The 23,167-nt window shown below is 38.3% G+C and overlaps 1 protein-coding gene across 1 annotated transcript in view; it reads left to right on the forward strand.

Annotated features, from left to right (window-relative positions):
• PLCXD3 (phosphatidylinositol specific phospholipase C X domain containing 3) overlaps positions 1 to 23,167 on the forward strand; it is a 212,157-nt gene that overhangs the window by 181,879 nt on the left and 7,111 nt on the right. The window lies entirely within an intron of this gene.

A 23,167-nucleotide genomic window follows, 5' to 3' on the forward strand; every position in this document is an offset into this window, starting at 1 on the left:
ACAACCTTCTTGGCATGTAAATAAGATGAGATATGTCCCATGTACTTCTTAGGGCTTGGGATTTTCCACTTGGAAAACTGAAAACATCCAGTGTCGTTAGGATGAGGGTGAGGCTTGGTCAGTTCCTGTGCCCAATATTTTTGGTGCAACAGCAGCTCTTCTATGCAAATCCTGCATCTCCCAAAATATGACTGTACCCAAGGCTGTGGCTGAGTAGTTTTGAATGACCCTGGAGTACATTTGAGTAATAGTATCAAACATATTGTCACCTGGGTATGTGTTGGCAGTGAGGTGGTGTGGCATGACTGTGATCCTTGTAGTAACCCCAAAGTATTATCATTGCCAATCTTACAAATGGAGAAAATTGAGACTCAGAAGGTTTGCATAATTTATGTAAGATTATAAATAAAGTACATTACTCTACTCTAGTCAGGACCAGAACTCAAATTTTTAACATCAATTCAGTTGATGTGATTGTTTTTGTTTGTTGGTTTTAAAAATAAATCTCTCAGCAAAGGCTGTGCTTGTTTCTGATCACCATTGTGTCCTCAGCACACAGAGTAATATTTAGCAAATAAGGGTTGCTTTATAAATATTTGTCAAATGGATGTCTTTATCAAGCTATAAATGGGGTTTGAATTTGATTTGGGCAGAGAATCTGGGAAAGTCAAGGTGAGGGGATTTTTTTCCTTTTGCAGCGACAAGGGGAAAATTCAGATTAATGTTTTCTTTAGCTGTGCCTTTAATTACTTTCTGTTTTACACCTAAATAGGTATAATAAATTAGTTCTGAAAATACGTAATGAAGGACATAGTAAGACTTAGGAGGACTTTGGCCCTATTTAGGAAATCCCAGGTCACCTAAAAGCTCAAGACTTGCTTGCTAGAGCATTGTTTTTCAGATAATTCATATGACTTAATTATTTCTTTGAGTGTAATTTTAGGGGAAAAATATTTTTTAAATGAACTGTTTTCATCAGACATAAATCAGATATGCTGCTTCCTACACAGAGATGAATTTAGCAAAAACCATAAGCCTTGTGTTTACAGATGCTATGATTTATGACATACATTTGTCTACCTGAGGTTATTTTGAACCCCTCACCATTGTTTTAACCTATAGATGCAAAGACCCTGCCTTTTATGACTGAATGCTTCAGTGTATGAAATACTAACTTTCTGGGCAAGAGTTTCTTTTCATGTTGTCATTCTCTTCTTTACATTTTCAAGTGAAATTTCTAAACTTTCAGAAATGACCAGATTGACAAGAAAACACATTTGAACATCTATCACACTTGACTTTAATTAGTTGGTCTGTGGGGGCTCAGTTGCTCAAAGGAAGAAAGATCCATGATCATTATTTTAAACTCTGCAGATCAATGAAGCCTTCATTTCTTAGGCTGGGTTGGGACGGGCACTCACAAGCCATTGATGTTTTTTTTTGTTTGTTTGTTTGTTTGTTTTTGTCTTTTATTTTATTTTATTATTATTATACTTTAAGTTTTAGGGTACATGTGCACAATGTGCAGGTTAGTTACATATGTATACATGTGCCATGCTGGTGTGCTGCACCCGTTAACTCGTCATTTAGCATTAGGTATATCTCCTAAAGCTATCCCGCCCCCTTCCTCCAACCCCACAACAGTCCCCAGAGTGTGATGTTCCCCTTCCTGTGTCCATGTGTTCACATTGTTCAATTCCCACCTATGAGTGAGAATATGCGGTGCTTGGTTTTTTGTTCTTGCGATAGTTTACTGAGAATGATGATTTCCAATTTCATCCATGTCCCTAAAAAGGACATGAACTCATCATTTTTTATGGCTGCATAGTATTCCATGGTGTATATGTGCCACATTTTCTTAATCCAGTCTATCATTGTTGGATATTTGGGTTGGTTCCAAGTCTTTGCTACTGTGAATAGTGCTGCTATAAACATATGTGTGCATGTGTCTTTATAGCAGCATGATTTATAGTCCTTTGGGTATATACTCAGTAATGGGATGGCTGGGTCAAATGGGATTTCTAGTTCTAGATCCCTGAGGAATCACCACACTGACTTCCACAGTGGTTGAACTAGTTTACAGTCCCACCAACAGTGTAAAAGTGTTCCTATTTCTCCACATCCTCTCCAGCACCTGTTGTTTCCTGACTTCTTAATGATTGCCATTCTAACTGGTGTGAGATGGTATCTCATAGTGGTTTTGATTTGCATTTCTCTGATGGCCAGTGATGGTGAGCATTTTTTCATGTGTTTTTTGGCTGCATAAATGTCTTCTTTTGAGAAGTGTCTGTTCATGTCCTTCGCCCACTTTTTGATGGGGTTGTTTGTTTTTTTCTTGTAAATTTGTTGGAGTTCATTGTAGATTCTGGACATTAGCCCTTTGTCAGATGAGTAGATTGCAAAAATTTTCTCCCATTTTGTAGGTTGCCTGTTCACTCTGATGGTAGTTACTTTTGCTGTGCAGAAGCTCTTTAGTTTAATTAGATCCCATTTGTCAATTTTGGCTTTTGTTGCCATTGCTTTTGGTGTTTTAGACATGAAGTCCTTGCTCATGCCTATGTCCTGAATGGTAATGCCTAGGTTTTCTTCTAGGGTTTTTAAGGTTTTAGGTCTAACGTTTAAGCCTTTAATCCATCTTGAATTGATTTTTGTATCAGGTGTAAGGAAGGGATCCAGTTTCAGCTTTCTACATATGGCTAGCCAGTTTTCCCAGCACCATTTATTAAATAGGGAATCCTTTCCCCATTGCTTGTTTTTCTCAGGTTTGTCAAAGATAAGATAGTTGTAGATATGCGGCGTTATTTCTGAGGGCTCTGTTCTGTTCCATTGGTCTATATCTCTGTTTTGCTACCAGTACCATGCTGTTTTGGTTACTGTAGCCTTGTAGTATAGTTTGAAATCAGGTAGTGTGATGCCTCCAGCTTTGTTCTTTTGGCTTAGGATTGACTTGGCGATGCGGGCTCTTTTTTGGTTCCATATGAAATTAAAGTAGTTTTTTCCAATTCTGTGAAGAAAGTCATTGGTAGCTTGATGGGGTTGGCCTTGAATCTATAAATTACCTTAGGCAGTATGGCCATTTTCATGATATTGATTCTCCCTACCCATAAGCATGGAATATTCTTCCATTTCTTTGTATCCTCTTTTATTTCATTGAGCAGTGGTTTGTAGTTCTCCTTGAAGAGGTCCTTCATGTCCCTTGTAAGTTGGATTCCTAGGTATTTTATTCTCTTTGAAGCAATTGTGAATGGGAGTTCACTCATGATTTGGCTCTCTGTTTGTCTGTTATTGGTGTATAAGAATGCTTGTGATTTTTGTACATTGATTTTGTATCCTGAGACTTTGCTGAAGTTGCTTCTCAGCTTAAGGAGATTTTGGGCTGAGACAATGGGGTTTTCTAGATATACAATCATGTCATCTGCAAACAGGGACAATTTGGCTTCCTCTTTTCCTAATTGAATATCCTTTATTTCCTTCTCCTGCCTAATTGCCCTGGCCAGAACTTCCAACTCTATGTTGAATAGGAGTGGTGAGAGAGGGCATCCCTGTCTTGTGCCAGTTTTCAAAGGGAATGCTTCCAGTTTTTGCCCATTCAGTATGATATTGGCTGTGGGTTTGTCATAGGTAGCTCTTATTATTTTGAGATACGTCCCATCAATACCTAATTTATTGAGAGTTTTTAGCATGAAGGGTTGTTGAATTTTGTCAAAGGTCTTTTCTGCATCTATTGAGATAATCACGTGGATTTGTCTTTGGTTCTGTTTATATGCTGGATTACATTTATTGATTTGCATATGTTGAACCAGCCTTGCATCCCTGGGATGAAGCCCACTTGATCATGGTGGATAAGCTTTTTGATGTGCTGCTGGATTCGGTTTGCCAGTATTTTATTGAGGATTTTTGCATCAATGTTCATCAAGGATATTGGTCTAAAATTGACTTTTTTGGTTGTGTCTCTGCCCAGCTTTGGTATCAGGATGATGCTGGCCTCATAAAATGAGTTAGGGAGGATTCCTCTTTTTCTATTGATTAGAATAGTTTCAGAAGGAACGGTACCAGTTCCTCCTTGTACCTCTGGTAGAATTTGGCTGTGAATCCATCTGGTCCTGGACTCTTTTTGGTTGGTAAGCTATTGATTATTGCCACAATTTCAGCTCCTGTTATTGGTCTATTCAGAGATTCAACTTCTTCCTGGTTTAGTCTTGGGAGGGTGTATGTGTCGAGGAATTTATCCATTTCTTCTAGGTTTTCTAGTTTATTTGCATAGAGGTGTTTGTAGTGTTCTCTGATGGTAGTTTGTATTTCTGTGGGATCGGTGTTGATATCCCCTTTATCATTTTTTATTGCGTCTATTTGATTCTTCTCTCTTTTTTTCTTTATTAGTTTTGCTAGCGGTCTATCATTGACATTTTTATAATAATCTTTATCCCCCAGTGCATCAGAGAGTTCTGTAAAAATTAATGAATTGATTTTGGAAATTTATTTCATTCAATAAAAGATACACTTCATTGAAAATTAAATGCATTCAAAACAAATTCATTAAAAGTCACAAATTTTTTATTATCCACAATTGTTCATCCATAACTGTAAAATATAAGTTTAGAAGTGTTAGAGAAGTAGCATATATGAAATACAATTGTTATAAAGGTATTATATATACACAAACACATATACTTAAAAAAGAATTTGACATGGATTTATAATACATTTCTAATAAACTTAATTCTAATTAATAAAATGATAATCAACTATAATTATAATTAATAATTAATATATAATAAAATAGATTAAATACATCTGATTATATAAAAAAATTAATTCTAATAAACTTTACTCTTATAAAGATGATGATGATTACTGCTTTCGTTATCATTAGCACAGAACCTCCTGACACTATATGTATAATGCAAGGAAAGGCACCTTTCAAATTGAGTGGTCAATTTGAAAATTTGTAAAAGTTAAAATTCTTCAAGTTAATATTTTTTTTAAAAAATTACTTTTATTCAGCAAAAAAGCAGTGAGTCCACAAACTAAAATTTGTGGCAGTAGCCACATGAGGAATACTGAGTAGCATTTTTATGAATTATGTTACTGCATATACTTCTGTTCTAAAAGTAAACTTTGTTTCTAAACGAAAAGCCTGTTCATTTATTCAGCAAATATTTACTGAGTCCTTAGCCTGTGCCATGCACTGTGCTAAGCACCCATGCTACAACAGTGGGAAAACAGCCCTCAAAGAGCTTACAGTCTAGTTGGGGAGACAGACATTGATCAAATGCATAAATACAATTACAATTCTGAGTAGTGTTTCGAAGAAGTGACATTTAAACTTTCACCTGAAAGATGACAGTACGTTACTCTAGTCAGGACCAGAACTGAAATTTCTCTTTTAACACCAAGTGACGGGGCAGGGAAGATAAAGCATCTTTGGAAAAACAAAACAAAACAAATAAGAACAACAACAACAACAAACCAGAAGTTTCCCTGGGGAAAATTAGGCTGGTCAAGATGAGCAAGACTGATAACGTGGCTAGCATTCACTGATGGGAAGAATGACAAGAGATGAAACTGAAGAAACCTCTAGTGGCCATTGTTCAGGGCCCTGTAGGCCAGTTAAGCATTTTTACCTTTGTTCTAAAAGCACTGAGAGGTAATTGAAACATTCTAAGCAGGAGATTGACATGAAATAACAAGTCAAGGTCAGCACACTGCAGGTTACTGAACTCAATAGTATGACCTGCAAAAGAACTCCTCAGCATTTCCAACTCTTAAATCTTTTTCTTTAAATCTTTTTAAAACCAGTTCTTAATGTCAGCATATCAGAAGACGACCTCTGGTTCTCACATCTCTTCACTCTTGTGGCTTCTTTGAAGGATGGAGGTTTTCTGATTCCTGTAGGCTTCCCTGTTTCTCTTCTAAGAATCCTGTAATCAGTTTGAAGATGCCTTTCCACAGAAGAGCTTCACATTCCAGAGGGGCTTTGAGACCTCACATGCCAAATTTGGGACCTGCTGTTGTACCAACTTACTTTAGATGCTGCAGTGGGAAAAGGATACTCGGACATTTGCCACAATTATGTACCCAGGAAACAAAGCCATTCCAAGAATACTTCCCCAAATGCCTCATCACCAGTCTTGTATGACAGCACCAGGACGTTATTATCCCCCTCTTTTCTGTCTTTGGAATTGTGAAAGTTGGAAAGAAATCCTGCAGACTCATTTTTATATCACAACTGTATTATGCCCAGGGTTTAATCCCCAGCTCTCAGAATCCCCTACTGAAGCAATGAATTGACAGGCTGTCACTCAGTGATTATTGAATGCGACACCACTACAGAGACAAGCACTCTTCTCATCATTCTACATGTACTAACTAATTTAATCCTCATTATTATGCCCACTTTATAGATGGTAAAACTGAGGCTTAGAGTGATGACCAACTTGCTCATAATAAATGGAGCTTAAACATGAATAGAAACAGTCTTGCTCTAGAACTGACAGTAGTGCTATGAAATTTTTTTTTAATTTCATTTATCTTGAAATGATTCTCCTGGTAGTCACTGAGGTCTTGCAAGCAATCAGACTCTAATCCACACTATAAATCTAGCATCTGCCACGCACAGTGTCTCAGGCCTGTAATCCCAGCGCTTTGGGAGGCTGAAGCAGGAGGATCACTTGAGTCCGGGAGTTCGAGGTTACAGTGAGCTATAACTATGCCACTGCACTGCAGCATGGGTGATAGAGTGAGACACTATCTCTGAAAAAGAAAAAATCCAACATCTAATGAAAAGAAAGATTAAAGAATGGTGGGGGGACATTTTTAACATCACAGTAACTATATAATCACATCCTTCTATACTAAAGTAGACCATTCTATAAATAGATGTTAAAATGTTAATATACAAATTCAAAGGGAATTTAATTATCTCTTCAGATTACATAACTCACTTAGAAATATTTTTCTTCATGATACTGGTGGATAATATTAAAACTTCCACTAGTAACATCTTGGCTATAAAGAAAGGTAGGGGTAATATGAATGAATTAAAGCTTTTTTAGACTCTCACAGCAATCTGAGAAGTTTCAAAGGAAGACAGTGAACTCTTTATTTATAGGTGAAGAAAAAACAAGTTTGAATGTCTCAGGGGCCTTTGGATGGAATTAATATTAAATTCTTCTTTGCATGAGAAAATTTTTTAAAAATTTCTTTAATTGGACAAACCTTTATTTGCGTATAAAGTCAAGCTTAGACTCCACAGCATGTCAAAGGAAGTCCTTAACGATCTGGCCAAACACCTTTTCTGCTTCTTCTCAACTGCAGTCAATTCCCCCGCACCTCCAGGGCTCCTGCTCTCTGGTCCCCATGTCCTTCCTAGTTGCATCATCTCTTTCATGCCCACATGCTTTTGCATGTCCTGTTCCCTTTTCTTATGATACCTTCCTTCACCTTCTTTGGAACCCCTTTCTCTTTATCTTAAGAGGGCCTAGGCATGACCAAGTTCAAATAGCCCCTGTTTTGTGAAATGGTCCTTAAATTCCTCCTTAGTTTCTCCCAAGTAAAATGAATGATTTTATCTACTGTGCTCCCATAGAATCCTATGCCCACTTCTATTGTACCATATCATATTGTCATGGTGGGTTTACGTCTATTTTGCTTCTTAAACTTTGAGCCACCTGAGCCCAGGAAATTGGAGTTCAATGAATGTGTTGTTGTGTTGTTTTCCCTTTGGATCCTAGGGATTGTGGTAGGTACAGGGGATGTATTAATGAATACAATATGATATTTTAATGGGCAGGTACTGGTAAAAATTGGCATGGAAATGAATAATCAATGTTATGTGCTATGTACACTCACAGAACTATGCTTAAGAGGCATAAAACATAAAGAAAAAAGGATCTTCACTCAGATTTGGATGGGAGGGGTTGAGATAATGCCCAGGCCAAATCTTAAATGGTAGGGAGCAATTGGCCAAGAAGGGTATTGGAAGAAGACAGGCCTGAAAAAAATACATAAGCATGAAACCGCAGAGCATGTTTGGGGGACAATATAAGCATTTCAATATCACTGGAGAACGAATGAACAGGAAGTAGCAATAAATGAGGTTGAGGAGGAGATGGCAGCTGATATGGTGAGATAGGAAAAACTCATACACACTGCTGAAGAGTTGGGTATATCTTGCAGGTGAGAGATGAATTTGTAGTTGTTCATGAAGAGGAATAATAATGCTCAAATTAATTTGAGAAACATTGTCCTGACTGTGGTGTAGATAACACACAAAAAAGGAACATAGGCACAAGACTGTGGCAAAATCTCTCCAGGAGAGATGAGGAAAGTCTAAACTCTGAAATGGCCCTAGGAAGTTACAAGTAGCACCACTGATGCACAATACATCTTTGTTAGATGAATGCATGGATGGATGAATGGAGGGATAGAAAGATAGGTGATTTAAATAAAGTTTAACCAGTTTTTCTTTGCTATGATCCAAATGTTTGTGTCTCCCCAAATTCATATGTTGAAATCCTAACCTTCAAGATGATGGCATTAAGAAGTGAGGCCTTTGGGAGGCGATTAGGTTGTGAAGGCAGAGTCCCCACGAATGAGATTAGTGCCCTTGTTAAAGAGGCATGAGGGATCTTGTTTGCCCTTCCACCATGTGAAGACACAATGAGAAAACTCCGTTTATGAATCAAGAAAGGAGCCCTCACCAAACACCAAATCTACTAGCACATTGATCTTGGACTTCTAAGTCTCCAAAACTTTGAGAAATACATTTCTGTTGTTTATATACTACCCAGGTTATGGTATTTTGTTATAGCAGCCCCAAACAGACTAAGACAGTCTTATACCATAAAAATTGTTACATTGGTGGCATTTTATTACCACCAGAGTCATCTTTCAGTTCATTCTTATTACCTGTCCAACACCAAGTATAACCAGCAATGTCCTAATTAGCTGTACATCGTACATTATCAATGGCAAAAAAACAAAAATTGGTTCTTCAGACACCAAACAAAAAATGTTTTCTTTTCACATGTAAAGTGCAGACATATAAACAGTTATACAATATATCTGTAGTATTAAAATTTCATGGAGGAGGAGGACAAATAGGAAAACAATATTCACAAAAGCTCCTTGGGAGGTAATAATGATAAAAGATTAAGAAATGCTATCCTAAATAATTGTTGTAACTTCAGTAGCATTTGCTAGTTTTAATCCAGTACAGTGAGTCTTTTTGTTTAACATAATTCTACTTGAGACTGTCTGAGTATTTGAGATTTAACTTGGCATTATTGCTTGTTTTGTCTCTGGTATCATATTGACTTTAGGAAAGTATGCCTGAACAGAAAATAGAAATATTCCCATGACTCAGAGGAATGATATTTTAAATGTAATATTCATATTTCATCTAAGGACTACAAGTTATTTTGAAACAATGTTTCATCAATTCTCAAAGCAATCTATTTTATGGAGAAACAAAAAAGAACACTCTTGTGTTCTCCTAACCTCTCCCTGTGGGGATAACAATTAGTTGTTCTAAATTCAGGCCTAGAAATTTTAACTTCTGAGTAACAGACGGCATCTGAGGAGCTGTTTCTGTGATAATCAAGGTTCTGAGACGTGAATTTGGTTGCTCAGGAACCTCCCATGACGTAGTACCCAAGGGATCTGGTGAACAAGCTACTCAGTTAAGGCCAATACAGAATCAATACTGGCCTCAGCATGACACTTATCTACTCCGCCTCTCACCTCTCAAGGTGAATGAGTCTGTTGAAAAATCATTCTTCCCAGGAAATACACTGGTTGATACTATTTCCAAAGAGCATTGGTCTTCTCATATATGCAAAGGTGATGCGACAGGCACAGCAGAGCCACTTCATCTGTTCTAGCAAGGCCAGAAGAGAAAGTTGTGGGTTCAACCAGAGTGGCTGCACACATACTGTCACAGTATCTGTCGTTCTAATGAACTTGAATACACTCATGTCTGTGTATTCAGACATGGGATCCAGATTGTCCATTTTAAGATAGAATTATCTTCTAAAACTATTGCTATGGGGACCAAATGTCTCCACCTGCTGCTCTATTTCCTAAAGACATTGGGCCATTTAGGTCCACATTATGCTCTTTTAGAAACAACTGAGTCCTCCTCTATCTGGGTCTGACAGGAAAATGTATATGCTGAAATTATGGATCAGGATTTTTAAGGTACTAGCTGGGGATTAGTGTAGCTCAAGGCCATTGACCCAGTGTTGTCTGAATGGGCTGAATTTCTTTAGACTGGATATACTTTCTGAGATCTGGGGAAATGCACATTTATCACACTGCCTGCTTAAATCTCACTCAGCTCTTCTTATTTTCCAAAAGGAGCATGGCTTCCTTCTTTTCTTGATTTTCATGTCACTATATGCTCCTGATTTTCCTCCTACTTCTACATCTACTTCTGATTGCCTTCTATGGAATCCATTTTCCTGCCCATCCCTTAAATGCTTCTGATTTTTTCTCTTTTCTTCCTCCTCCTCAAAATCTAAGTGATCTTATCCACGTTCACAGCTCCAACTATTCTCTGTTTGTGATGACTTCTGACCAGCCCTCTGTCCTGCATATAAGACCTGTACTTACCTGCCACTTGAGATCTCAACTCATGTGTTCCAAAGTCACCTCAAAATCAACATATATCAGACTGAACTTATCATGCTTGCTGGAAAGGCTTCGCTCCTGTCTTTCCAAGATGAGTGAATGATGTCCACCTGCCAGAATACTTCTAGAAATCTAGGCATACCCTTTATTTCCTTCTCCTGCCTAATTGCCCTGGCCAGAACTTCCAACACTATGTTGAATAGGAGCGGTGAGAGAGGGCATCCCTGTCTTATGCCAGTTTTCAAAGGGAATGCTTCCAGTTTTTGCCCATTCAGTATGATATTGGCTGTGGGTTTGTCATAGATAGCTCTTATTATTTTGAAATACGTCCCATCAATACCTAATTTATTGAGAGTTTTTAGCATGAAGGGTTGTTGAATTTTGTCAAAGGCTTTTTCTGCATCTATTGAGATAATCATATGGTTTTTGTCATTGGTTCTGTTTATATGCTGGATTACATTTATTGATTTGCGTATATTGAACCAGCCTTGCATCCCAGGGATGAAGCCCACTTGATCATGGTGGATAAGCTTTTTGATGTGCTGCTGGATTCGGTTTGCCAGTATTTTATTGACGATTTTTGCATCAATGTTCATCAAGGATATTGGTCTAAAATTCTCTTTTTTGGTTGTGTCTCTGCCAGGCTTTGGTATCAGAATGATGCTGGCCTCATAAAATGAGTTAGGGAGGATTCCCTGTTTTTCTATTGATTGGAATAGTTTCAGAAGGAATGGTACCAGTTCCTCCTTGTACCTCTGGTAGAATTTGGCTGTGAATCCATCTGGTCCTGGACTCTTTTTGGTTGGTAAGCTATTCAATTAGGAAAAGAGGAAGTCAAATTGTCCCTGTTTGCAGACGACATGATTGTATATCTAGAAAACCCCATTGTCTCAGCCCAAAATCTCCTTAAGCTGATAAGCAACTTCAGCAAAGTCTCAGGATACAAAATCAATGTACAAAAATCACAAGCATTCTTATACACCAACAACAGACAAACAGAGAGCCAAATCATGAGTGAACTCCCATTCACAATTGCTTCAAAGAGAATAAAATACCTAGGAATCCAACTTACAAGGGATGTGAAGGACCTCTTCAAGGAGAACTACAAACCACTGCTCAAGGAAATAAAAGAGGATACAAACAAACGGAAGAACATTCCATGCTCATGGGTAGGAAGAATCAATATCGTGAAAATGGCCATACTGCCCAAGGTAATTTATAGATTCAATGCCATCCCCATCAAGCTACCAATATCTTTCTTCACAGAATTGGAAAAAACTACTTTAAAGTTCATATGGAACCAAAAAAGAGCCCGCATCGCCAAGTCAATCCTAAGCCAAAAGAACAAAGCTGGAGGCATCACACTACCTGACTTCAAACTATACTACAAGGCTACAGTAACCAAAACAGCATGGTACTGGTACCAAAACAGAGATATAGATCAATGGAACAGAACAGAGCCCTCAGAAATAACGCCGCATAGCTACAACTATCTGATCTTTGACAAACCTGAGAAAAACAAGCAGCGGGGAAAGGATTCCCTATTTAATAAATGGTGCTGGGAAAACTGGCTAGCCATATGTAGAAAGCTGAAACTGGATCCCTTCCTTACACCTGATACAAAAATCAATTCAAGATGGATTAAAGATTTAAACGTTAGACCTAAAACCATAAAAACCCTAGAAGAAAACCTAGGCATTACCATTCAGGACATAGGCATGGGCAAGGACTTCATGTCCAAAACACCAAAAGCAATGGCAACAAAAGACAAAATTGACAAATGGGATCTAATTAAACTAAAAAGCTTCTGCACAGCAAAAGAAACTACCATCAGAGTGAACAGGCAACCTACAAAATGGGAGAAAATTTTCGCAACCTACTCATCTGACAAAGGGCTAATGTCCAGAATCTACAATTAACTCAAACAAATTTACAAGAAAAAAAAAAACCCCATCAAAAAGTGGGCGAAGGACATGAACAGACATTTCTCAAAAGAAGACATTATGCAGCCAAAAAACACATGAAAAAATGCTCATCATCACTAGCCATCAGAGAAATGCAAATCAAAACCACTATGAGATACCATCTCACACCAGTTAGGATGGCAATCATTAAAAAGTCAGGAAACAACAGGTGCTGGAGAGGATGTGGAGAAATAGGAACACTTTTACACTGTTGGTGGGACTGTAAACTAGTTCAACCCTTGTGGAAGTCAGTGTGGCGATTCCTCAGGGATCTAGAACTAGAAATACCATTTGACCCAGCCATCCCATTACTGGGTATATACCCAAGGGACTATAAATCAGGCTGCTATAAAGACACAGGCACACGTATGTTTATTGCCGCATTATTCACAATAGCAAAGACATGGAAGCAACCCAAATGTCCAACAATGATAGACTGGATTAAGAAAATGTGGCACATATACAGCATGGAATACTATGCAGCCATAAAAAATGATGAGTTCATGTCCTTTGTAGGGACATGGATGAAATTGGAAATCATCATTCTCAGTAAACTATCGCAAGAACAAAAAACCAAACACCGCATATTCTCACTCATAGGTGGGAATTGAACAATGGGATCACATGGACACAGGAAGGGGAATATCACACTCAGGGTACTGTGGTGGGGTGGGGGGAGGGGGGAGGGATAGCATTGGGAGATATACCTAATGCTAGATGACGAGTTAGTGGGTGCAGCGCACCAGCATGGCACATGTATACATATGTAACTAACCTGCACAATGTGCACATGTACCCTAAAACTTAAAGTATAATAAAAAAAAAAAAAGAAATCTAGGCATAATTCATGGCCCCTTTCTTCCTCTCCTTCTACATCCAGTTTCATATCAGATGTCATTTTGATGACATCTAGATTTCAGGTATCTTTCACATATATATACACTGCTACTACTGCAACTCAAGCAACCACTATCTCTGGTCTGGATTACTTCAGCAGCTCCTAATTGCGATTTCTGCCCCTAGTGTTGCTCTCTCCCATCACTTGTCTACACTGAAGGCAAACTAATCTCTAAGTCACTGATCTAATCATAGTATTCCCCCAGCTAACAGTTTTCAGTTGCTATGTATTTCTTTTCTTTTTCTTTTTCACTTTTGTGGGTATATAGTAGGTGTATATATTTATGGGTACATTAGATGTATTGATAAAGGCATGCAATGTGAAATAAGCTTACTGTGAAGAATGGGGTATCCCTTCCCTCAAGCATTTGCCCATTGAGTTGCAAACAATCCAATTACACTTTTTAAGTTATTTTAAAATGTATAGTTATTATTGACTCTAATCACTCTGTTGTGCTATCAAATAGATCTCATTTCTTCTTTCTAACTTTTTTTTATACTTATTAACCACCCCACCTCATCCATAGCTCTCCCACTATGCTTCCTAGCCTCTGGTAACCATCCTTCTACTCTCTGTGTCCATGAGTTCAATGTTTTGATTTTTAGATCTCATAAATAAGTGACAACGTGTGATATTTGTCTTTCTGTACCTGGCTTATTTCACTTAACATAATGATCTCCAGTTCCATGCATGTCGTTGCAAATGACTGAATCTTATTCCTTTCTGTGGCTGTATAGTACTCCATTGTGTATATGTACCACATTTTCTTTTTTCTTTTCTTTTTTTTTTTTTTAGACAGAGTCTTGTTCTGTCACCAGGCTGAAGTGCAGTGGTGCGATCTCGACTCACTGCAACCTCCTCCTCCTGGGTTCAAGCAATTCCCCTGCCTCAGCCTCCTGAGTAGCTGGGACTACAGGTGCACATCATAACACCCAGCTAATTTTTTGTATTTTAGTAGAGACGGAGTTTCACCATGTTGGCCAGGATGGCCTCGATCTCCTGACCTCATGATCTGCCCACCTCGGCCTCCCAAAGTGCTAGAATTACAGGCGTGGGCCACCACGCCTAGCCACATTTTCTTTATCCAGTCATCTGTTGATGAACATTTAGGTTGCTTCCAAATCTTAGGCATTACAAACAGTGCTGCAACAAACATAGGAGTGCAGATATCTCTTCAATATACTGATTTTCTATCTTTTGTGTATATACCCAGCAGTGGGATTGCTGGATCACTTGGTAGCTCGATTTTCAGTTTTTTGAAGAACCTCCAAACTGTTCTCCATAGTGGTTGTACTAATGTACATTCCCACTAACAGTATACAAGGGTTCCCTTTTCTCCATGTCCCCTCCAGCATTTGTTATTGCCTGTTTCTGGATATAAACCATTTTAACTTGGATGACATGATTTGCATCTCTCTGATAATCAATGATGTTGAGCATCTGTTCATATGTCTGTTTGCCATTTGTATGTCTTCTTTTGAGAAATGTCTGTTCAAATCTTTTGCCCATCTTTTAATTAATTAGCTTTTTTTCCTATAAAGTTGTTCAAGTTCCTTATATATCCTGGTTATTAATCTTGTGTCAGATGGGTAGTTTGAAGATATTTTCTCCCATTCTGTGGGTTGTCTATTCACTTTGTTGATTGTATCCTTCACTGTGCAGAAGCCTTTTAATTTGATGTGATCCCATTTGTCCATGTTTGGTTTGGTTGCCTGTGCTTATGGGGTGTTGCTCAAGAAATTTTTGCCCAGACCAATGTCCTGGAGATTTTCCCCAAAGTTTTCTTATAGTAGTTTCATAGTTTGAGGTCTTAGATTTAAGTCTTTAATCCATTTTGATCTGATTTTTGTATATGGTGAGAGGTGAGAGATAGTGGCCAAGTTTTATTCTTTTGCATCTGGATATCCAATTTTCCCAGCACCATTACTGAAGATACTGTCTTTTCCCCAGCGTATGCTTGTGGCACCTTTGTCAAAAATGAGTTGACCGTAAATGTGTGAATTTGCTTCTGTATTTATTATTTTCTGTTGATCTATGTGTCTGTTTTTATGCCAGTGCCATGCTGTGTTAGTTAGTATTTCTCTGCAGGATAATTTAAAGTAATGTGATTCTTCCAGTTTTGTTCTTTTTGGTTTGGATAACTTTCGCCATGCTGGGTCTTTTGTGGTTCCACATAAATTTTAGGGTTGCTTTTTCTATTTCTATGAAGAATATCATTAGTATTTTGACAGTAGATTGCATTAAATCTGTAGACTGCTTTGAGTAGTATGGACATTTTAACAGTATCGATTCTTTCAATCCATAAACATATACTTTTGCATTTTTTTGGTGTTCTCTTTCATCAGTGTTTTATAGATTTCATTATAGAGATCTTTCACTTTTTTGGTTAATTCCTAGGTGCTTAATTTTATTTGTGGCTATTGTAAATGGGATTGCTTCTTTTATTCTTTTTCACATTGTTCACTGTTGGCATACAGAAATGCTACTGATTTTTGTATGTTGACTTTGTATATACTGCAAATTTATTGAATTTGTTTATCACTTCTGTTTTCTTACAGAGTCTTTATGTTTTTCCAAATATAAGATCATATCATCTGCAAACAAGGGACATTTGACTTTCTTTTCAATTTGGAAGCATTTTGTATCTTTCTCTGGTCTGATTGGTCTAGCTAGAAATTCCAGTACTATTTTGAATAACAGCAGTGACACTGGGCATCCTTGTCATGTACCAGCTCTTAGAGGAAAAGCTTCTACTTTTTCCTCATTCAGTATGATACTAGCTGTGGGTCTGCTGTATATGGTTTTTATTATGTTTAGATGTGTTCATTCTATTTCCAGTTTTTTAAAAGATTTTTTATAATGAAGGGATGTTGACTTCTATCAAATGCTTTTTCAGCATCAATTGAGATGATCATATGGTTTTCATTCTTCTTTCTGTTGATGTGATGTATCACATTAATTGATTTGTGGCCGGGCGCAGTGGCTCATGCCTGTAATCCCAGCACTTTGGGAGGCCGAGGCGGGCGGATCATGAGGTCAGGAGATCGAGACCATCCTGGCTAACACGGTGAAAACCTGTCTCTACTAAAAATACAAAAAATTAGCCGCGCATGGTGGCGGGTGCCTGTAATCCCAGCTACTCTGGAGGCTGAGGCAGGAGAATGGTGTGAACCCGGGAGGTGGAACTTGCAGTGAGCCAAGATCGCGCCACTGCACTCCAGCCTGGGCGACAGAGCGAGACTCCGTCTCAAAAAATTAAAAAATTAAAAAACCAAAACATTAATTGATTTGCATATGTTGAACCACCCTTGCATCCCAGGGATAAATCCCAATTGGTCATGATGAATGGTCTTTCTAATGTATTCCTGAATTAAGTTTGCTAGTGTTTTGTTAAGAATTTTTACATCAATATTCATCAGCAATATTGGCTTGTAGTTGTTTTTTTTTTTCTTTTTTTTGTTTTTAGGTGTGTCTTTGGTTTTGGTATCAGGGTAATACTGGCCTCATAGAGTGAGTTTGGAAATATTCCCTCCTCCTCTATTTTTCAAAATAATTAGAGTAGGATTGCTATTAGTTTTTCTTTAAATGTTTGGTAGAATTATTAGGCAGTGACGCCATCAGGTCTCGGGGTTTTCTTTACTGGGAGACTTTTTATTATGGCTTTGATCTCATTACTTGTTATTGGTCTGTTCAGGTTTTGAATTTTTTTCCTAGTTCAATCTTGGTAGGTTGTATGTGTCTAGGAATTTGTTCATTTCTTCTAGGTTTTCCTATTTATTGGCATGTAGTTGCTCATAGTAGCCACTAATGAACTTTTGAATTTCTGCAGTGTCAGTTGTAATGTCTCTTTTCCATTTTTGATTTTATTTATTTATTTGGATCTTCTTTTGTTTTCTTAGTATGGCTAAAGGTTTGTCCATTGTGCTTAACTTTTCAACAAATGACATTTTTGTTTTATTGATCTTTTGTATTTTTTTCATTTCAATTGCATTTATTAGCACTCTGATCTTTATTATTTCTTTTCTTCTACTAATTTGGGGTTTGGTTTTTTCTTGGTTTTCTAGTTTTTTAAGATGCATCATTAGGTTGTTTATTTGAAGTTTTTTCTCTTTTGGGACATAGGCACTTGTAGCTATAAACTTCCTTCTTAGTACTGCTTTTGCTGTATCCCATAGGTTTTGGTGTGTTGTGTTTCCATTATTATTTATTTCAAGAAACTTTTCAATTTCCTTCTTAATGTCTTCATTGACCCACTGGTCATTCAGGAGCGTACTGTTTAATTTCCATGCAGTTGTAGAACTCCCAAAATTCCTCTCATCATTAATTTATAGTTATATCCCATTGTGGTCAGAGAAGATGTTTGATATTACTTAGATTGTTTTGAATGTTTTAAGATGTTTTGTGACCTAAAATATGGTCTATCCTTGAGAATGATCCATGCGCTGAGGAAAAAAATGTGTATCCTGAAGCTCTTGGATGAAATGTTCTATAAATGTCTATTAGATCCATTTGGTCTATACTGCAGATTAAGTCTGATGTTTCTTGATTTTCTGTCTGGAAGATCTGTTCAGTACTGAAAGTAGGGTGTTGAGGTCTCTGGCTATTATTGTTTTAGGGCCTATTTCTCTCTTTAGCTCTAAAAATATTTATTATATGTATCTGGGTCCTCCAGTGTTGACTGCATATATATTTACAATTGCTATATCCTCTTGCTGAATTGAAACCTTTATCATGGCACAGTGACATTATTTGTCTCATCGTACAGTTTTTGTCTTGAAATTTATTTTGTCTGATATAAGTATAGCAACTCCTGCTTTTTTTGTTCGTTTGTTTGTTTGCTTGTTTCCAGTGGTGTGGAATCTTTTTCCAGCCCTTTATTTTCGGTCTATGTGTGTCTTTACAGGTGATGTGTGTTTCTTGTAGGCAATAGATCATTGGGTCTTGTTTTCTCATCCACTAAGCCAGGCTATGTCTTTTGATTGGAAAGTTTAGTCCATTTACATTCAGTGTTGTTATTGATAAGTAAGGACTTACTCCTACCATTTTGTTATGTGTCTTCTGGTTGTGTTGTGGTCTTCTCTTCCTTTTTTCTTTCCTTCCTGTCTTCCTCTAGTGAAGTTGACTTTCCCTGGTGATAGGATTTAGTTCTTGCTTCTTATTTTTTGTGTATCCATTGCATGTTTTTGGTTTTAGGTTACCAGGAAGTGTGCAAATACCATCTTATAAGTCATTATTTTAACTTGATAACAACTTTACACTATTTACATAAGTAAACAAACAAAAAGTAAACTAATAAAAATACGCCTTAACTTCATCCCCCCACTTTTAAACATTTTGTTGTTTCTACTTATATTTTATTGTACTGACTGTGCCTTGAAATTTTGTTGTAGTTTTTATTTTTGATTGGTTCATTGTTTAGTCTTTCTACTAAGGATAAGAGTAGTTTACATACCACAGTGACAGTGTTATAATATTCTTTGTTTTTCTGTGTACTTACCATTACCAGTAAGTTTTGTACCTTCTACTGATTATTTATTGCTCATTAATGTCCTTTTCTTTTTGATTGAAGTACTCCCTTTAACATTTCTTGTGGGGCGGGTCTGGGATTGATGAAATCCCTCAGCTTTTGTTTATCTGGGAAAGTCTTTATTTCTCCTTCATGTTTGAAGGATATTTTTGCCAGATATCCCACTCTAAGGTAAAAGTTTTTTTTCCTTCTGCACCTTAAATATGTCATGTCATGCTCTCCTGGCCTTCTTGTGTTTGGATATTAATGTCTTTCTCTAAGTTTGGGAAGTTCTCTGTTATTATTTCTTTGAATAAACATTCTACCCTTATGTCTTTCTTTTCTACTTATTTAAGGCCAATAACTCTTAGATTTGTCTTTTCAGCCTATTTTCTGCATCCTGTAGGCATGCTTCATTGTTTTTTATTCTTTTTTCTTTTGTCTCCTCTGTATATTTTAAAATATCCTGTCTTCAAGGTCACTGTTTCTTCTGCTTGATCCATTCTGCTATTAAATGACTCTGATGCATTCTTTAGTATACCACTTGCATTTTTCAGCTCCAGAAAATTTCTGCTTGACTCTTTTTAATTATTTTAATATCTTCATTGAATTTATCTGATAGAATTCTGAATTCCTTCTCTGTGTTGTCTTGAACCTATTTGAGTTTCCTTAACACAGCTACTTTGTGTTCTTTGTCTGAAAGGTCACATATCTCTGTTTCTCCAGGATTGGTCCCTGGTGCCTTATTTAGTTCATATGGTGAGATCACCTTTCCCCAGATGGTGTTGATGCTAGTTAGATATTCTTCAATGTCTGGACATAGAAGAGTTAGGCATTTATTCTAGTCTTTGCTGTCTGAGCTTATTTGTAGCCATCCTTCTCAGGGAGGCCTTCTGGAAATTTGAAAAGACTTGGGTATTGTGATCTAAACTGTATCTGCTTTAGGGGGCACCCCAAGACCAGTAATGCTGTGATTCCAGATGACTTGTAGAGGTACCACCTTGATGGCCTTGGTCCAGATATGGGAGAATTCTCTAAGTTACCAGGCAGAGATTTGTTCTCTTTCCTTACTTTCTTCCAAACCTACAGAGTCTCCCACTCCATTTTGAACCACCTAAACCTGCAGATGGAATGACACAAGCACCTCTGTGGCCACCACTACTATGACTGTGCTGGGTCACACCTGAAGCCAGCAAAGTACTGGGTCTCACACAGGGCCTGCTGTAACCAGTCCCTGGCTATTGTGTATGGTTTCTCAAGGCCCTGGGGCTGAACAATCAGCAGGTGGCAAAGCCAGCCACGTCTGTATCCTTCCTTTCAGGATGGCAAGGTCCCCCAAGCCCTGGGTGGGTCCAGAAGTGCCATCTGGAGTCAGGGAGTAGAGCCAAAAACCTTAGAAATTTATCTGGTATCCAATTACATTGCAGCTGAACTGGCACTAAAAACACAAGACACAGTCCTTACCAGTCTTCCCTGTCCTTTCCAAAGGTACAGGAGCCTCACCCTATAGCCACCACCACCCTAGCCATGATGAGTACTTCCAGACAACCACTGATGTTCCCTTAAGGTCCAAGATCTCTTAAGTCTGCTTCTGGTGGATGCTGCCTAGCCTGGGACTCACCCTTCAGGACAGTGGGCTCCCTCTGACCCTGGGCAGGTCCAGAAATGCCATCCAACAGTGAAGTCCTGGAATCGGGGACTCTAAGAGTCTGCTTGGTGCTCTACCAACCATGGCAGTGTTGGTACCTAAGGTGCAAGACAAAGTCCCCTTTACTTTTCTCTCTGCTTTTCTCAACAAGAAGAAGTTTTGTCCCACAGCCACCATAGCTAGTAATATGCTGAGTCTTACTTGCAAGCAAGTCTCAGAGGTTCACCCAAGACCCAAGATGTAGTACCTGGATATCTCTGCTGGTTATTTGGGGCCAAGGGCTCTTCAGTTAGCAGGTGATGAATGCTGGTAGGTCTACATCCTTTTCTTCAAGGCAGCAGGTTCCCTTCTGGCCCAGGGTGTGTCTAGAAATGTCATCTGGGAGCTAGGGCCTGGAACGGGGACCTCATGACTCTGACTGGTGCCCTATCCTGCTGTGGCTGAGCTGGTATCCAAGAGGCAAGACAAAGTCCTCACCATTCTTCCCCCTCTTCTCCCAAGTGGAAGAAGGGGGTCTCTTTTGAAACCACAAGCTGTGCAGCCTTGGTTTAGGGGAGAGGTGATGCCAGCACTCCCTTGGTTACCTAAGCTGATGTCTCAGTATGGAGTTGCCTAAGAGTTGCAGTTCTTATGACCTAGACTGCCTTTCAAATTTACTTGGAGACACAGAACACTGTAGCCCTCTGTGGTGAGATTTGCAGGCACTCAAGTTCTCACTGCTGGGATCTGTGATTCCCTCTCTGGCTAGGCCTGGTTTAAATATTCCCTGTGTGACTGGGCGTCCGCTGAGTTAGGTCTGGTTTTCATTTCTGCTCTAGCAGGACAGCACTGAGTTTAATGCCTCACAATTATTGTATTCTCCCTTGCCCAGAGCCCAGAGATGCTCTCCACAACAGGCCGTTTCTGGTGGAGGTTGAGAGGGAGGGTGTCAGTGATTCAGGACTGCTTTTTCTATTTCTTCTGTGGCATTTTCAGCGATATAAAGTTAAATCCAGGTACTAAAGGTACTCATCCGATTTTTAGTTCTTATAAAGGTGTTTTTTGCTATGTAGATAGTTGTTAACTTGGTATCCTTGCAGGAAGGACGATGACCTTGCAGGGGTATGCGGAGCCTTCTGTTCCACCATCTTGCTCAGCCTCCCAATTCAGTTGTTATATATTTCTCAAGGCCCTCTATTGTCTGGGTTTTTTTTTTTTGTCTTTAACATCTTTCAAAACTACCTTACCTTTTTTATACAACTTCTTCTAGGTTTTTAAACTCTCCTCCCCTTCTTCCCTTTTCTCTCCCTCTCCCTCTCCATTTCATCCAGGAATTTAATGTTCACATGTATTTCCCTCAAACTTTCTTTATTAATACACTATCATGTCTCTGGACTGTTCATTTATCCTTTTGTCATGGAAACTTCCCTTCCTGCCCTGACCAAGTTATAGTAGTTCTCATTCCAATATGCTGTCAGAAGATGCTAGACATCATCATTAACATCACCTGTATCTGTCTGCCTGGATCCATTGCTCCTAAGCACACACCATGATTCTGTCAGCAAATGAAAAAATGGTATTTCCTCTGCCTGAAAGTGCATTGCATCATCCTCCATCTATCATTCTCACCTTTATCCAGCTAAATCTTCCTAATCCTTCAATATTTATTTTAGCGAGCATTCTTCTGAAAGGTTTTCAGAAGATTTTCCTTGATTTTCCAGGCTATGCTAAGTGACTCTCCACTATGATCTCATGGTGATGAATGAGCTCTTATAGTGAAAGTCAAATCACACCACTCCTCTGCTCAAGATACTTCAAAAGCCCCCTATTTTACTCAGAGTGAACATCAAAACTTTTATAATGGCCTAATGTGCCCTACAGAATCTGCCCCCTTTTCCTCATTATCCTCATTTTTTTACTACTCTCTTTTCTCTAAGCTTAAGCATGCTACCCCATTAGTGCCATGGCAATAGCTGGGATGCTTTCCCTAGATAGCCACATGACTAACTCCCTTGTCTCCTTCAAACCTTTGCACAAATGTCCCTTTATCACTGAGGCCTATTAAGCCACCCTATTTTAAAATGCAATCTGCATCTCTCCTCCCTACCTGCAGATTCCTAATCTTCTTTTCTTTGCTCCATTTTTATAGCACTTATTCCCTCCTATCAAACTATACATTTTTATGACTATTGTTTATTGTCTGTTTCTCCTTATGAGAATGTAAGCTCCACAGGGAAAGATATTTTTATCTGTTTTGTTCACTTGAATCCTCCAGGTGCCTACACTGATGACTGGAACTTAATAGGCACCCAGTAAATGTGTTTGAAGGAATGAGCCCTGATTATATTGTGCTACAATTTCTTCCTTGTCTGCCTACCCACCACCAAACTGTGTACTTTTTGAAGGCAGGGGATTTTACTATTATGTCTATTTACAATGTCTTAGCACATTTCCTCATAATAGTGGGTTCATAATAAATGTTTGCTAAGTGCATGTATTCATCTCTGACCTCCCCAATCCGTAGTTTTGTAGGGTTTGTG

Source organism: Gorilla gorilla, chromosome 19 (genome assembly GCF_029281585.2).
Source record: "Gorilla gorilla gorilla isolate KB3781 chromosome 19, NHGRI_mGorGor1-v2.1_pri, whole genome shotgun sequence".
NCBI classification, from domain to species: Eukaryota; Metazoa; Chordata; class Mammalia; order Primates; family Hominidae; genus Gorilla; species Gorilla gorilla.